The 17,547-nt window shown below is 38.8% G+C and overlaps 1 long non-coding RNA gene across 8 annotated transcripts; it reads right to left on the bottom strand.

Annotated features, from left to right (window-relative positions):
- Positions 1 to 1,323: 1,323 nt before the first annotated feature.
- On the bottom strand, positions 1,324 to 10,746 carry LOC131242223 (uncharacterized). 8 transcript variants are annotated; one of them, XR_009169551.1, is made up of 7 exons: positions 9,612 to 10,065; positions 7,677 to 7,781; positions 7,462 to 7,562; positions 3,718 to 3,797; positions 2,820 to 2,959; positions 1,652 to 1,845; positions 1,326 to 1,507 (listed from the first exon to the last, which is right to left on the bottom strand). It is a non-coding gene; the product is annotated as an uncharacterized LOC131242223 (long non-coding RNA). The 8 variants fall into 8 exon arrangements; XR_009169554.1 differs by having other exon boundaries at positions 1,652 to 2,959; positions 7,677 to 7,757; positions 9,612 to 9,719; positions 9,822 to 10,065; XR_009169550.1 differs by adding an exon at positions 10,499 to 10,746 and having other exon boundaries at positions 1,327 to 1,507; positions 1,652 to 2,959; positions 9,612 to 9,719.
- Positions 10,747 to 17,547: the final 6,801 nt, after the last annotated feature.

The following is a 17,547-nucleotide window of genomic DNA, read 5'->3' as shown; positions in this document are numbered from 1 at the left end:
AGGTCTTACAAAAGAACCTATTCGAATTTGAGTCACAAACTTTTACACTTAATCCTACACAAAAAAATTATGTATGAACTCAACAATTGACAACCTTGTCAAATTGAGCCCCGTTGATACGCATTGCTTGAGATGATTGATTGGTGCTCACTTATGCTTCAATCAGCTTATCTCATGTTCCCCTGATTTTTTAAACCAATTTTCTTCCACTTCCTTGAATCGGCTACCTTTCACTTGACGTTCCAATAAGATTATCAAGGTAATGAGAGTGCTTTGGATGAATCTTCTACAACTAAAGGCTTAGTTTCCAAATGGAGATTCACTTAAATGGGCATTTTAGAGGTTTAAAAGACAGAATTTACCTATTAAATTGGTGTCTATCATCTAAAGAATGCAAGAAAATAATATCATTTTCATAAGGAGCTTGTGATGCTCATAAGAGTGATTAATCACATGTAAGATGACTTGGATATCTGTGTGAGAGCGTAGAAGTGTTAGAAAGTATTTGGATACACTATGGCTTCAAACTCACTAAAAAACCATCCCTTATTCATTTTGAGACTTCGACACGTATAGGTCTTTTATTTTTCTCCACATCTCTTGGGAAGATTACTCATCCAAAACGTTGTACATGACCTCGTTCGATAAACATAAACAGATGGTACTCACAACCTTCTCCCTGAGATCGCTCAAGTCATCATCCGACATATTCTTCGGTTTGGTCCCCAACTACTACCAAAAAACAAGGCAACACTGATGGTCGACATTGACCTTATCCGACAGCTTTTAGCTACCGAAAGGTTTGTCGGGAAAGGGGGTGTCGGCGTTGCTTGCCGACAGTTTAAAGCCCTTGGTGTTTCCAACAGCTAACATCAACAGCCTAAGCCATTGGCATTGCACGGCTAGAAAGCCATTCACCGACAGATTTAACCGTCGGCGTTTCTCATTAAATAAAAATACAAGTGGATTGCCTAATCAGTGCACATCCAAAACTAGCTTAATACCCATTTCAGAAACATGTTCTCAAAAGCCCGAAACCAACCAACCTATCTGAAAAGATGAGTCAAAACAAAAGAAAATAAAGAAATCATAATTGAAATTAAAATCAGATATAGCATCCGAATTCCAAACATATAAAATCTGTATTTCCAAAAAAAATAAAATATGATTGCATATATGATACCCATTCCCATGTTGGCACCTGGCCATGATGGATCACAAACTTCATCTAAAAGCAATCTTAGAAAGAACATTGATACAACAATTAAATTTATGCTAATAAGAAATATATATCCAAAATCTCATAAATCATAAGAGGTAACTCTTTAAAACCGTAAGCAAATTAATTCTCACTTTGTTAGTGAAGATAATGATTACATTCAAACTAATGTATAAACCAAAGTTTGATCAAGAAATAAACTTTGGGCAGTTTGGATTAAACCACCTGAAATGATTAATTTAGTTGAATGCTAAGCTTCAAAATCCCTCCGAGTTTTCAATGAATTACCTAAAATAAGATTTAGATTTAGTCTCCAAAAAAATCAAAGACGAGATGAGAGGAAAGATAAAATCAAATCAAATCAATAAACTTTTAAAAAATATATATCAAAATTTCTATACTTAACAAGGTGGTAGAGGTTTGGATGATGACCTTCATAAATGCATTGATTGCTGGAATTGGTCTTATGTTCTTATGGTTTTTTTTTTCACCAAGAGTGAAAAAATCATATCGGAAAGAATCAATGTATGTTGATATTGTCTTTAAATCAATACCACATGTCACTTCACAAGTTGCCAAAAACTCAGGATCGTGTACACACTGTGCTCCTGAAATGATCTCCTCACCTTCAAGAAAAGCCAAAACAAGTTAACAGTAAACAACAAAGAGAATACAACGTTAATTTCCTTTTCTCCTAAGAAAACATTACCAACATTTCCCTTACTAAAAAATGATTAGATGGTCTAACAATGTAAAAAAAAAAAAAAGGATTTGTTGGGAAGCTCCCGGTTCCTAACACGATTCAATAGCGCCACAAAGTGTGGGTGGGGCATTTCTGTCAAGGTAGAGGACTGTGAAAGCATGCAAAAGCTGGTCCCTAAAGAAAGGGTGTTGTAATGGTTATGCATTTGTATTCAGTCATTGTAATTGATGGAGAACCCATGTTCATTTGGATCTCCATCAGGATTTTCGTTGAGGGAAGTAGCTCTTAGAATGGAGGAATGGAGATGGTAAAGTATGGAAAGAAGCTTTCGTTTGTTACCAAGGAAACACAGATTCCAACTCCTACAATGTGGAAAAAAGTGGCATCTTCCATTGAAGATACTTGTAATTGGAACTAAATTTCCATGGAAAATTGAATTTCCAAACAACATAAGCTCACATTTCCATAGTAATGGCTAAGATTTCTATGTACCAAAAAACACCCTTAAGGAAGCTATCCTATATTGAAATGCCTTCAAGCTCTTGCATGCTGAAGCATCTTCATCCATCCAGTGTTGGGTGTGTAAAATTCCAAAAGGTCAGGCCAACAAACATCATTATTACCAAGGAATGGTCTGATACACAAATGCATAAAATAATAATAATAATAATAATAATAAACTGAAAGATTCATGTTTTTCCCGTTTTCCCTTTTCTTTTGGATTTTTTCTTTTTCTTTCTGATATTTTCCTGCATTTTTTTTATGCAAGATATCAAGGTGATATGGTCTGATATGCCTTGTATCATATTGTTATTCCGCCTAGCTGATACAACAGAACAGAACAATGTGACTTACCAAAAAAGAAAAAATGATAACAGCGCAAACCCACAGGAATACCTTCTTTTGCAATACGATGATACCAACCATTATGAGAAGCGCATCTGCTTTCATCCAAAGTCCTCAAACCTGACATCTAGAACACTGTCATCTCCCAGCACCCTTTGCAGGTGAGTTCTTGTATTTTGCAGGTATGGGCCCTGGAAAGGTTAATGAGCATGTTATTTAATGCGTCAACAAATTACATAAGTGGGACTACAGTTGATAAGATATGATAAGATAGTAAACATAGTTTTCCTCTCTTACTTTTCTTTCCTTCTTTTTTTTGGCTATAATTTATAAGATAATGAGAATACAGATATATTGATGAGAAAAGAAATCCAAGTAATTTTATTTTCATTGTACATACTAAATAGTATTTGGAGTAGATGATGCTAGCTTAGTAATTATGTAAGAATCAACTTGATATACAACTTAACACATTGTGGCCCACTTGATCAGCAGAATGGCCAGATTTTTTGACCAAGGCATGTACAAGGTGGACCCCATCTGATCATTTTTACTAATTTTCCATCCCAAAAGATACCGTGTTGAAATACCTCGCTGCATAGTTGCCTCTGATGTGTTCAGGAAGAGTACATGTAAAGGTGACAGGCGGTCATGCCAACATGAATACATATTGGATGAAGTCGGAATTGTATGTCAGCTATGCAATGTTGTAAAAACTGAAATAAGATACGTCTCACCACCTTTTGTAAGTGAGGCATGAAAGACTGTAAGCTGGGTCATCATAACATGGCATGGTGTAAAATGGCCTGACAGCCAATGGATACCGGTGAAGTATATAGAACTCAATCAGCTCTTCAGCATACGCAAGTATGATTATCATTGCTTTATTTTATTTTATTTTTTTAAATGGATATTACCAGAGAGAGAGAGAGAGAGAGAGAGAGTTTACTTCTCTAGAACCAGCTGCCCCAATTTTCTTTCCGACTCTATATCTAGATCCCCCAACGGATCAACTTTGACGCCAGCTTCCTATACATACAAGTTATATCTGCATTGCTAGCATAAAAGATGTGCAGACCACAAATGGAATGTCAATGAACTATTTGTATGGGTGTGTTTGGATGCAATATTGAATTGAACTGCATTTTCTAATCTAACAAAATGGAAATAAACAAATCAGTGTCCTTCGCATTCATATTGAGAGTCTCTACTCCAAATGCATTTACGGTACTTTCGAGTTGGACATGAGAAAAACATACGTGCTTTACAAGGCCTATTTTCGCATATATGGTAAATATGGAAAGATTTATTTTATTTTTTTTTCTTGATTAAATTGAAATTCTGCAGTTTAACTCATTTGTCCTTCCAAATACATGTAGCATTAGGCTATGGGACACCCATCAGTGAAAATTTTGGGCATGTTCTCTAGTTTAAAATGGTTGCGATGTCCAACACACCAACATGCATCAATCTCTAAGTAACATTGTAAGACCCGAGGCCCCGAAATATGGTTCGCACACTAGATAGCCGTTGGCTGTAAGTCCATTAGCCCTGAGAATGTTTTGAATTGATCATAATGTTGTTCTGTTATCAATACGCAAGCCGTATTTCAACCCTGATGTCCGAATTTTAAGATATAAACTTAAAATTAAACAATCTGAGAAATGACAATTAGTCCTTATTTTATCTAGCGGAGCCCCACCATCGAGTTTTCAAAATCCATTAGGTCCGAGAGCCTAACCCTTGTGGCCGTAGTCAAGTTACGGAGTTTCTCATAGGAGTCTCATATAATGCATCCTGTATCTAGACAGTTCACATACTAATTATAGACACATCGTCTATCGCAACACAACCCACTATGATCATCATACCATGATATGAATCATTCACTCTCAATCATACAATGATACATCAACTATGAACCATGAATATGATATGCACATGACTTGGCCAATCTAACTCCAATCCAGGATTAATTTCGCTATAAGACTTCATGCCACAAGCATGTTTTTTCTCAAGAATTAGCTACATCAAAAGGAGGAAGGATAATTCTTTTAAACATTTTGTCAAACAAATAGCGGGCGGACTTTGTAAGGGACAGAGAGAAACCGATGGTAATACGTATGAATTTAAACAAAATTAATTCATCTCTATTATCCAACCTAACCCTAGATTAGTAAATTCAGCAATCACCTAATCCTAAATCAGAAAATCCAGCAATAACATAACCCTAAATTAGAAAATTCAGCAATCACCTGACCCTAAATGAAAATCCAGCAATAACCTAACCCTAAAGTAGAAAATCCAGCAATAACCGAACCCTAAAACAGAAAATCCATCAATCACCTAACCCTAAATGAAAATCCAGCAATAACCTAACTCTAAAATAGAAAATCCAGCAATAACCTATTCCGAAATTAGAAAATTCAGCAATATGGTTTTCAAGGAAACCCTAACGTACATATATGTGTGCTCTTAATCTATGCACTCACCTGTAACTATCAGAGGATTGGTTATCAAGCTCAGCTTCTATTTCCTTTTCTTCTTTTTCTTCTTCTCAACTTCACACTCAACAAGAAAGAGAGTATTGGAAATGGGATATTGAAAGAGTGTTTTTATGTTTTTATGTTTATATTTATATTTGGGACATGTTTTGTGATGTTTTTGAGAAGTGTAAGCTTATGGTACCAATATAACAATGTTATTTAAGTAATTTGAACTAACGTATTCCAAGGAGTTTAAAAACATCAAGGTCATTTGAATATATTTTCTCAAAATATACATTTGCATATCTATGCCAACAGGACATGATTAGAGGGTCCATAGGTGAAAGTCCCTAAACCCCGATTGGTACCAGTGGGAGCAACCAATGCCTAGACCGGGTGGAAAAACAAAGCGCTAGAATGCCAAAATACAAAAGTAGGCAGCGACTCCCATCGATGCGTGTCGATTGGTTGAGAGGTTTAACCTGACTTGCTTATGGGCAAGCAAAGATAGGTTGTGTGTGACGAGCTCGTAAATTGTCCGCTATCATTTTGCCAGGCGACTTATGACTTCTCGCTATTAGGCAGATAGTGAGGTTCAACACAAGTGGGTTAGACTAGTTCAGCCCGTGAACTATCTACTCCCACATCTGTAGTTGACCACAGTGGAAAAGTCTATACAAGTGGGAAGTAATCATATGCAAGTCCCACCTCTGTTTCAAACCTTGGAGATCCAATTGAAAATTGCGGAAAGTTGTAGAAAGGTTGAAAGATTATGTATATTACATGTGGGTAGAAGTCCCACCTCTGTATATAAACATTATTTAGAACATAAAAAGTGGCATAATGCATTGTATCTTTATTTTATTGTTATCGGTCCAGCAGGCCTGTGCATTATATGAGCATAACATGAAACATGCATTTTCACTGCACATACGCACTCACTGGGCTTAATAGCTCAAGCTTTCCTTTCTATTTTTTTTGCAGGTGAGAGTAGGGAGCTGCAAGAGTAGAGGCTATAGACTCCAGTTGTCCTTTTTGTTTTGTACATATCAGTGTATATATATTTTTGTAATACCCTAAATATGTACATCAGGTATAGTAAATATGATATGGTTTATGTTTTGGCTTTGCCTTGATGTGCTCAGTTGTACACAGTAACATATGTTGAATATGATGAAATTTTGAGAAATGATATGTGTTTGTCGTCTTTATTGTCAGAAATCCTCCTTGTGGAGCTCCGCTTATGGGACTTATTATGTGATAGTTGGAAGTCCCAAAATCGGAGTTCTACGAAGGCTGTCAACCAAAATTTAGTGTATAGTAATCATGGATTACCAACACTAGATTTAGGGTCGTGACAAATATAGACCCAAGTTTCATACGATGTCATAAGGCATACACCTATCAACCAAAACAATTAATATTTTGCATTTCTCAATTCCTCAAATGTTTCTCTTCATTAAAACAACAATTTGTTAGAATATTAGCATTTTTCCCCTTATTTATTACTTTCAGAAATTATCAAGATACCCTTTTCCTAAAACAGATGACAGAATTTCCTGCTCTTTTCTATCATTCCTCTTTGATGTCTTCCAGCATTTTGTTGTAACAGATCTAGAGAAGGAAAAGAAAAAATTCCATTGTGATACAAAACTCTTCTTTCTCCTTTTGTGCAATAACAAGAAAAATATTAATATTTGTTCAAAATCTACTTTCACATTAATTCTGATGTGGTGACATTGTTTCTTTTCAACTGACTTTGTGCTCTTTTCGGTGATGGGCAGATGGACATTTACATTGGTTTCTATGACATGTGATAGCCATACAACACTCCTGAGGTCTGAAAAATATTAAAATGCTCTACAACATAACAAGATATGAAGGTCCTCGTGCGTGAAAATTGTGACCATTAACCACTTCACAAAATGCATGTGTCAATGTTGTTGCATCTGCAATGACAAAAGGCACATTCACAAAACGAGCTAATGTTTTCGCCAGTAATGTCTTCCCTGTTCTTGCAGTCAACATTTACAATATGTATGTCAGAAGCAGCCTCAACAGAATCAACACATCTAAGGGACAAATTCATTAAATTAGTTTCACACTAACAGAACATGTAATGAAATATAGAACATTAAATTCAGTAGATACAACATTTTCCTCACATGCCACAATAAATAGCTGAAATTATAAAAGAAAGGCCATACCAGAGGTGGTTGGACCCATCAAGAGTACATTGCTTTTCTCTAGCTCCACAGAATCATTGTCATCAATTTCTGCCTCAGGATTCCCCGATTCTGCCCCAGACCTGGGATTTGAATCACCACATATCAGCATATAACAACACCAGAAAACACATATATCAACAGTTTACAAATGTTTGACAACTCAAGGAATAAACGGCAGGCTGATAAGAACTAACCCGTTCAAGGATGCATGGTAGATCCTTTTATAGTGGTTATACACAGCCACAGAGAGCACCTGAGACGTGTAGTGCAAATATCTAAAAGACCATCCAGATAAAATTCTTCAAAATTGTTGGAGCATGTTACCAGCACCAATAAGGAAGTTTTAAGACAAAATATGGTGTTGACTGTCCTAATTGGAACCAGCCAAAAATAAAGAACCATACACAAAAACAAATGCAAGCTTGATGATGCTTTTGTATGCATGATTAGAGATATGTGAAGGACTACCTGGTGACATCATGTCATCCTAGCTTGATGATGCTTTTTCAAGTTTGACTTTTTAATTATACAAAAATTATTACCTTTATAACTTGCAAATATAAGTTTATAAATGAGGAAAATGCAAGCTAGAGTCTAAAGGCCTGTTTGGTAGATGCCTCAAAATAAATTAATCTCATTCTAGTTAATAATTATGCATTAGAATCATGCATTTTGAGGCATCTCCCAAACAGGCCTTAAGTCTATATGTGAAGCGGCTTGACGACTATTACATTAGTCAAGACCTGTGACACTGAACTCTCTTTTGGCTCTTTTGCAAGTGCCCTGTTAAGAGTTTGAGACTATATTTTTTTTTCTTTTGTTGTCTTTCATTAAGAAATAAGCTAAAGTAGGTTTAAAAACTAGTTTGTGTGATTGATTTTGGCTTTAACATATGTCGGTTTGCTTTTGCTACTTTGTCTTGAATGTGGTTTTACTAGAAAATCAAGCATTTTTTTCTAGAATTTTTTATATAACTTACTGCTAATTTTTCTTTATTTTAATATTTGGCTACTTTCCTATCAATTTAATTAAAAATATAGATGCTTCACGGTTCATAGGGGTGAACACTGCAATCTACATTATTTGCTATTCAAAACACTCTACCCTTTTGTCCCAAGTGTCGCATAATGCCTCATTTTCAAGTCCTGATATTTAATAGGAAAAAGTATTGGTCGAACAAAAATGGCTTTCCACACAAGATTATTCAACACCTATTCCTCTAGAGATTACATAACATTCCTAGCAGATTGAAATGATGATATTGTTCTACGAATCCTGTTTTGCCAATCAATTCTCATAATTGGTGAAGCAGGATTTGTAAGCTCGCTCCAAATGACTGTAACAAGGCTATGATGATGATGATGATGATTTATACCTTGCAACCTATTTTCAATTTCTTCTTTTGCCTGACTCATAACCTTCAATCTTATTTATTATTGAGGAAGCATATGGTCCGCACATCAGCCCACGCCGGATTGGCCCCCACATGTTCATGATATTACAGAAACCACATGTACAGGATTGTGTACACATGGAAGCCATCATTCGGTGGTCCTGACTGTTGATATGCTGGAACTTCTGATTCTATTCAATAACTTAACAAAGAGTTAAGAGGAAAATATGGCAAAGGTCCACACTGAGCAGAAAGTTGTCCAAATATCAAAGAGTTAGTACCTATCATTCTTGGATATTTTTGGGGCTTACCTCATCATCTATTGAGGCATCATCAGAACAATAGATATGGATCAATTGAATCATGGGACCCAGATGTACAGAATACTTATAATGTGCCGGACTTCCTCATTATTATTAGCCATCTAGCTGACTAGGTTCACAAGATCTACATGGCCAACACTGAGATAAGTTTTCATGTCCAAATAAATTAGATCAAGGTAGCATTTAACCATTTAAAGAGACCGGGTAACCATCCATATGTCCTAAAATGGAATGCAGGCAATTCATATAAAAAGCAGTGGCATTTAACCATGTAAATAGTATGAAGAAACACAGCATCAAGCTCACAGAACTATGACATGGCAAACACAAACCCGAAGAACATAATCTGAGAACTCAATTTTCTATTTCAAACAAAAACACTTAATGAAAAAGAAGTTCTATTATCCACTAACCAAACCAAGAGAAATGTCGTGATATAGGAGACAGTATTCAACAGCCCGTACGATAATACTCCAGCAATTCCATCACTCTTCAGCCTTTCCATTGGCATGAGAAAATAACTGAATAGAATACAAAACAACTAAGGGCACTTTAGGATGAGATTAATTTATTTTAATACTAGAATTACTTGTGCCAAAACACCGGTGAGGTATGTTCGGGACCTTCCTGTACATACCCACTCGTGATTTGGGGTGGGAAAAGCAGGAAAGTAGATGCCCACTTATTGCGGGTTCCATTTCTGCTCTGCCCCAAATGTAAATCGCACCTTGTTAGATTGGAAGCCCACCAATCAAATGTTGCCTACTATCTTGTCCAACAAACATAAAACCGACTTAGCTCTAAAATCAAAAATAGGCATGCAAACAATATAACATGAGTAACAAGTCCACTATGGGTGAATTGCTAGAAGAAAGAAGCAAGTTTACAGCAGATACTGCAAATTTCCAGAAGAATTCTGATTTACCAAACAATGACTCAGACCTCAAAGTGTATAAACACACTTTTTGGTGAGTGTCTATCATTTTTCTAGAATTGAAAAAAAAAAAAAAAAAAAAAAAAAAAAAGAAGAAGAAGAAGTGACAGAGTCAAGTATTTTGGGGCCCACTTGGTGTGTTTATGACATCCAACCCATCCAACAGGTGCATCAAACCGTTATGAACATATGAACCAACAATCAGGTGGATCCAACCATCAGGTGGGCCTTACGTTGTAGAATAAGCTCATTCTAATAAACAACAAGAAATCTGCTATTAAATATGAAAGGAGAAAATTATTGGAGGGGTGGAAAGATCGATTACCTAAAAATAATCAAAATTAGTGAAAAATATGGGTGTAAAACCTGATAGAAAGGGAGCGATTCCAGCTAACTCTCTTGCTTGCTGCTAGACTCAAACGATTCCCTCTCTCATCTCGAATCCTGAAAAAAAAAAACTAAGTATTAGTTTAAAAACTAGAATGTTTTAGGAAGATCAGATCTTTGATTTTTGTGAGGATTTTTTTCCTCTTTAGAACATTTTGTATCTGTGGTGATGCTTTCGGGTCGTCTTCTTCTGTAAATTATACCAATTTGGTTCCGGAAATCTTCAGTCACCGTACCATAGGAAGCAGCGGTGACTGTATTATTTACCTGCTGGACAATGATGCTTACCATTAAAATCTTTTGATGGCGCACTGTATTATTTATTTCTCATCTGATCCGTTCATAAGGTCACATAGACGTGGATGAACGGAAATCATAACTATCAGGTTGATCCAAACTCGTCTCCCGATAAACTTTTAATGGTGAGTGTTATGGGAGATTATGAGCTGATTATAATTATAGCCAGCTCGGCTCGGCCACATATTCAGATGGTTCTACTGAGCTCCATTCGAGGTCGGCTCGACCAGATGAGCAGCCACATCAGATACTTCATCAGGCCAGACCACAGAGTTACGCAGGTCCGACCAGCAACGAGATATGGGTTCGGAATATCTATACCTAACCAATTGCAAGTGATCCGGGCATATTTGTCTACAATTGATCGGATGTGATCCGATCCCAATTAGTGATAATTGGGCTCAGCTCCTCTGCTCTGCCTAAATCCAGACGATGAGCTGAGATTGAGCCAACTTAATCCAGTAACACACGATGGCATTAATAGATTGCGTCACATTTATAGAATACCTGACGACATTCAGCGCATGCACAGTTCTCTTCTAATGGCAGAGATCGTGCCGAGATTAACGGACACGTTCATTACAACCAACTAGTATAAGTAAAGGACTCACCTACAGGAACAGGTACATCAAATCTCTCACCCGAAACCCATCCACAACTTAGACCCGGATTCCTAGCCTGACTTTGGCATCGGAGGGTCTCATGTCCTAACCAGGGTTTCCTTTATCCTTCTCATGTGCAGGCATACGGGGCTCGGCGCAAGAGCTCGGAGCTCGGTGAGGGTGAGTCAGATTTTTGCATCAACAGTAAGCATTCAATCTCCACTGTTTCTTATGTTGTGGTTGATATGAGGTTTGGACCTACCTAATTTTTGAGACCATATCCTAAAATGGGCTGAAAAAAAAAATGGATGGATGGCATGGATATATATTAAATCATCAATGTAAGTCTTATGAGTCTTAAGACGCTTGCTGTGAGTGGCTGATGGCTTGTAGCTGTCGGGAAAACTACCACACGACCGTCGGCTTCGATTGAGTTTTTAGTAGTGTGCCTTATCTAGAATGTCATTGACATTCCGCTGCCATAACTAAAATTGTTCTTGAGAAATTTACCATTGTAGACCCCACCTTTTATCCAGTGGTTTTAATGAGACAAATGAAACTTAACTTACCAACTTAGACTTGCACATACAGACAACCATTTTTAGGATGAAAATACCCCTCCTTTTCACTGCGGTTGCTTTCAATGTCATTTCTTTCACCCCCTTTCCTCACTTCATTTCCAGTAAGAAAGACAAAAAAATCCATTTTCTGTGGCCCCCTTCCTTATCAGCATTGGATTGCATCCTCTCCATACATCAGCATTTTGTCATCTTCTGAAAATGGTCGGTCCAGTGAAGAAAGCACGCACCATAGGTATTTTAATATATTGCATGTTGGATGAAGCTTGCATCTGAGCTGTTGGTTCATCTATGTATACATCATCCGATGAACATGATGGATTACAAGCAAAACATCATTGTGGGGCGTAGCAAGCGAAATCGGATTGCGTACTGAGTTACTCAGTATGCTCCTATCGTACTGAGTAAACTCAGTTGGGCCCACCTTGAATGTATGTAGTATATCCACGCCGTCCATCCGTTTACCACAGGAAAAGGTGGGGATAATGATTTCCACCGTTGAAACCATAGTAGGCCCAACAGTGATGTTTGTTTGTTATCAAACCTGTTCATAAGATCATACGGACATGGATTAATAGAAAACACAATTATAAGCTTGAACCAAAACTTCTATGGCCCTTAAGAAATTTTCAATAGTAGAAGTTCAATTCAAAATTTTCATGTGGTGTAGTCCATTTGAACATTGAATATGTTTATATTTTGGGGCTCAAGCCATGAAATTATCTGTTAAGTTTATCCCGCTCAATTTCATGTTTACCCCACTGATTTTCTAGTTTCCACCACTTAATTTTCATTTTGCCCCGCTTAATTTAATGTTTGCCCCGCTTAATTTTCAGTTTGCCTCACTCAATTTTATGTTTGCCTCGTAGAAATTTAAGTTTGCCCCGCTCAATTTCATGTTTGTCCCGCTCAATTTCATATTTGCTCCGCTGAATTTCAAGTTTGCCCTGCTGATTTTCATGTTTGCCCCGCTGAAATTCAATTTTGCCCCGCTCAATTTCATGTTTGCCCCACTGAATTTCATGTTTGCCCTGCTCAAATTCCAGTTTGCCCCACTCAATTTCCAGTTTGCCTGCTGATTTTCTAGTTTCCCCCGCTCAATTTCCAGTTTACCCCGCTGATTTTCTAGTTTGCCCCACTGAAATTTAAGTTTGCCCTGCTCAATTTCATGTTTGCCCCGCTTAATCTCTAGTTTGCCCCTTTGCTTGAGATGCTTTGCCTCATTCAATTTTATGCTTTGTTGGAGAAGCTTTGACGATATTCTCTCCTCGGTATATTTACTTTTTAATCACTGAATATACATCATGTTACAATTGTTGTGGCCTATTTTTAATCGTAGTTTGGAATTTAAGATATAACTGATTGGGTCCTTCTAACCTTTGATCAATCCTACTTTTTATCTACCCTTCCTAAACTTAACATTTGTTTGATTTTAACCTAATCAAGTCCTGAAATGATGTCATAGCTGCAGTTGTAGTTGCAAGTGATAGATGGCATAGGAGAAAAAACTATCTTCAACTTTAAAATAACCATTTCAACCATATAATCAGCAATCAATGATTTTCTAGTTTGCCCCTTTGCTTGGTACAGAGTAAAGAGAATTGACTGAAAGCAGCCTAACAAACTATACTTTAGCTCGGATAAGATATGACCCAGCTCTTTGCCGAATCTTTTTCCAAACTCTATTATATATTTGGACTTGGATTTCTAAGTTTATATAATCTTTAGTATTATGTTAAATCTAATGCATTTCAGTCCGAGTTCTTTATCTAAACACGATAGTCTTGAGAGGGCTGATCCAATGGATGAGTTGATTGTAAAAGGGCTGATTAAAACTATATTGGGTTATCTTTATGGTCCTCGTAGGTTGCACAAGCTCTGTCACGCCCCAAACTCGGAAACCGGGCTCATAAAATTCCCAATCGCCGAATTCGGTGCCGACAGCCTCCGTAGTACCCCATTCTCAGCTCCTAGCGCGCATGCGCCGGATTCCGATCCTGGGATCCTACAAGGAGGATTTTTCAACGTGCATTTGTCTCATAAGAAGCATAACCACAAGTATACCCAAATCACAAGAACAACATTATCATCACATATCCACTAATATAAACTTTTGAATACAATGCTGAAAGGGGAAATACATATGTCAAAATCAAAGCTCCAGAAATCCACTGCACGCTCCAAGCTCAACACTGCGGCAATCTAACGCCACCTGCACGCATCTATAATGCATAAGCTTATAGAAAGCTTAGTGGGTGGTGAAAGTGTGTGCACAAGGTAAGTGCCTAGTAACCAATATCAGAGCAATCAGAGTGAACGAAAATACTAACAAGCCCATAAATCATACAATATCCGAAATACTAGCAAGTTCATAAATCATGCGATATCAGAGTAATGCGAAGATATGCTAATAGGCTCATAAATACCATCAGCCTTATCCAAGCTATGTGATGCAAAAATATAATAAACCAATATCATATATTGATGAAGGAATATAGATCAGCTATGCAATGCAGAGGCAGTAAGCTAAATACTATGTGTCTAGGGTGCAATGCAATATGCGATGCGAACGAAATGACCAAGCTGAACTGTGAAGTCGGGATAGTAGTACGTAGTATCGCAAGCTACGGGGTCTATCACAAAGGGCTTCTATCCAAACTAGTCCCATACCTAAATTTAGATAGTCAGACCCAATGTGGTAGACTCCTGATCTCAAGTTAGTTGCGCGCCCAACCGAAATCTTGGCCATGCGAAGGTACACAATAATTAGTTGCGCACCACCAGCCCGAGTGGATAGTGAATGAAATGAATGTGTAAGTATGTAACTCCTACTTAATAAGTCAACATATCAGTACGGTTCCTCTTTAGAAAATCACCAGGGTCTATTACACTCTAAACCAGATTGTCTCCCCATCGCGCTCAACAAGGTGAGTGGAAGAGACCTCACTATCCGCCTGCCAATATCGGGCCCGACTCGTCAATAGCAGACCCATTCCTCAAGCTGGTCAGACTCAGCCTAGCAATGCCCCCTCCTCTCGGGCAGGTAAGGCCGTACCCTATTCCAACTGACCACGACACAGTGAGAGACGCAGCCTAACGGTATACGACCCTCATGCGCTCATGCATCTACTCGGTCTAGACGTTGGAGCAACCTCTGGAACCAAGAGGATTTAGGGACTTTCACCCAGGGATATCTATAGCACCCCATGCAGAACAGATTTTCGGTGTCCCATCTGACCATCTATGAAATACCTGTGGAGGCTACGACCCTGATGTCGCTAGGGCGTATGGTGGTCATATCACACAAATGCGAGATGTATGAGTCACACAGTCCAATCATGCATCAATCCTGTGCATGCCATGCTCTCATGTGGGGCAACTCCGCCTATCAAGGAGCCCTATGAACAACCTGCCCTATGGCATATGCAATGGTCAATCACATCTCATAACAAACATGCAGATGATGCGTATGAGCATGTATTATGATGCTATGCTGTCACATACTCATAATCGGTATCAATAACGGGCATCAACAATCGGCCTCGACAATGTGGACGTTTAACCAACATTGCCCCAGGGAGTGGCCACATAGAGCCAAACATATAATGGGCCCACGGACTCACACAAAGGCCTAATATACAACACGATGAGCCTTACTCAAGGGCCACATATACACAACAGGTGGACCCTGCTCATGGGCATAATACAATCACAATGAGCCTTGCCCATTTAGTCATGAATACATCAAAATTAACCTTACCCATGGGTCATGAATACATTACAATGGGCCTTGCCCATGGGCCTCAAATACATGACATGTGGGCCTTACACATGGTTCTTGAATACATCAAATGGGTCATGCATCATGGGCCTAATATGTGTCCTAATGGGCCTCAACTACGGGTCGCGCGTACATCATATAGGTCACGACAATTGGCCTTGGCAATCGAAATCGGCCTCGAAATCAGAAATCAGCAAATCGGCCAAGTCAATCAGAATCAGTAATCGGCCACGATAATCAGAATTAGCAAATCGGTCACGACAATCGAAATCGACCTCGATACTTGGCCTCGACAATCAAAATCGATCGATAATCGGAATCGGCAAATTGGTCACGTCAATCAGAATCGGCAAATCGGTCACGTCAATCGGAATCGGCAATCGGCTACTACAATCAGGATCAATCGATAATCAGAATCGACAAATCGGTCACGTCAATTGGAATCGGCAATCGGCTACGACAATCGGGATCGATCGATAATCAGAATCGGCAAATCAGTCACGACAATCAGAGCCACGACAATCGGGATCGATCAATAATCAGAATCGACAAATCGGTCATGTCAATCGAAATCGGTAATTGGTCACGACAATTGGGATCGATAGATAATCAGAATCAGCAAATCGGTCACGATAATCGGGATCGATCAACAATCGGGATCGGTAAATCGGTCACGACAATCGGGATCGGCAATCGACTAAGACAATCGGGATCGATCGATAATCAGTATCGGCAAATCGGTCACGACAATCGGAGCCACGACAATCGAGATCGATCGCTAATCAGAATCGGTAAATCGGTCATGTCAATCGGAAGCGGCAATCGGTCACGACGATCAGAATCGATCGATAACCAGAATCGGTAAATCGGTCACGTCAATTGAAATCGGCTCAATCAGACTCGACAAACAGAATCGACCTCGACGATCGGAATCGACCTCGATAATCAGCCTCGACAAACCGAATCGGCCGAACAAGGCCTAAGGGAAGGTCACAATGTGGACATTAAACCATCATTGCCCTACAATGTGGCCATTAAACCATCATTGCTCCCAAGGCATGACCCTTCATAATCATCATTACATACATCGTGGAGTAATCACACATCGCAATAGACCTCATATATATCAAGCTGGCCATATCACATGGGCCGCACCAGTGGGCCTCATATACATCAAGTGGACCGCGCCCACGGGCCACAACATTGGGCCTCGTATATCTCAAATGGGCCGAATCAATGGGCCTAATATACATCAAGTGGGCCGTAACAACGGACCATAAACAATTCAAAGGTGGGCCTCACAGATGGGCCACAAACATATCAAAGGTGGGCCTCAATGGACGGCCATAAATAAATCAAAATGGACCGCATACATATACCAAGGTGGGCCTCAAAAGGCAGCCATGATTGGGCAAAAATAGGTGGATAGTGGGTCCAACACATGCATCATGGTGGAGTCCACATCACCGTCCGAATTGTCCAGCACTGTTTGGACAGTGTGGATAATAATACACATATCAAGGTGGTTCACCGTCCAGATGGTGGACGCATGGACAAGGCACATACATCATATAACTGGTGCTTCCAACACCAACGGACGGTGTAGGTATAACACTTACCTCGTGTGGAACCCACAAAACTGCTGCATCAACAACGGCTAAGTAGGTGGTGGGGCCCATAGATAGACGGTTTGGATATGCATTACGTGGGCCCCATGTCCATGTGGATGGCAAGGATGAGGCACGTACATCATGATGGCTCTCACGTGCT

This window comes from Magnolia sinica, chromosome 4 (genome assembly GCF_029962835.1).
Source record: "Magnolia sinica isolate HGM2019 chromosome 4, MsV1, whole genome shotgun sequence".
NCBI lineage: Eukaryota > Viridiplantae > Streptophyta > Magnoliopsida > Magnoliales > Magnoliaceae > Magnolia > Magnolia sinica.
Note: the sequence above shows the minus strand (reverse complement) of the source record. Positions and strands in the feature narration are given on the sequence as shown.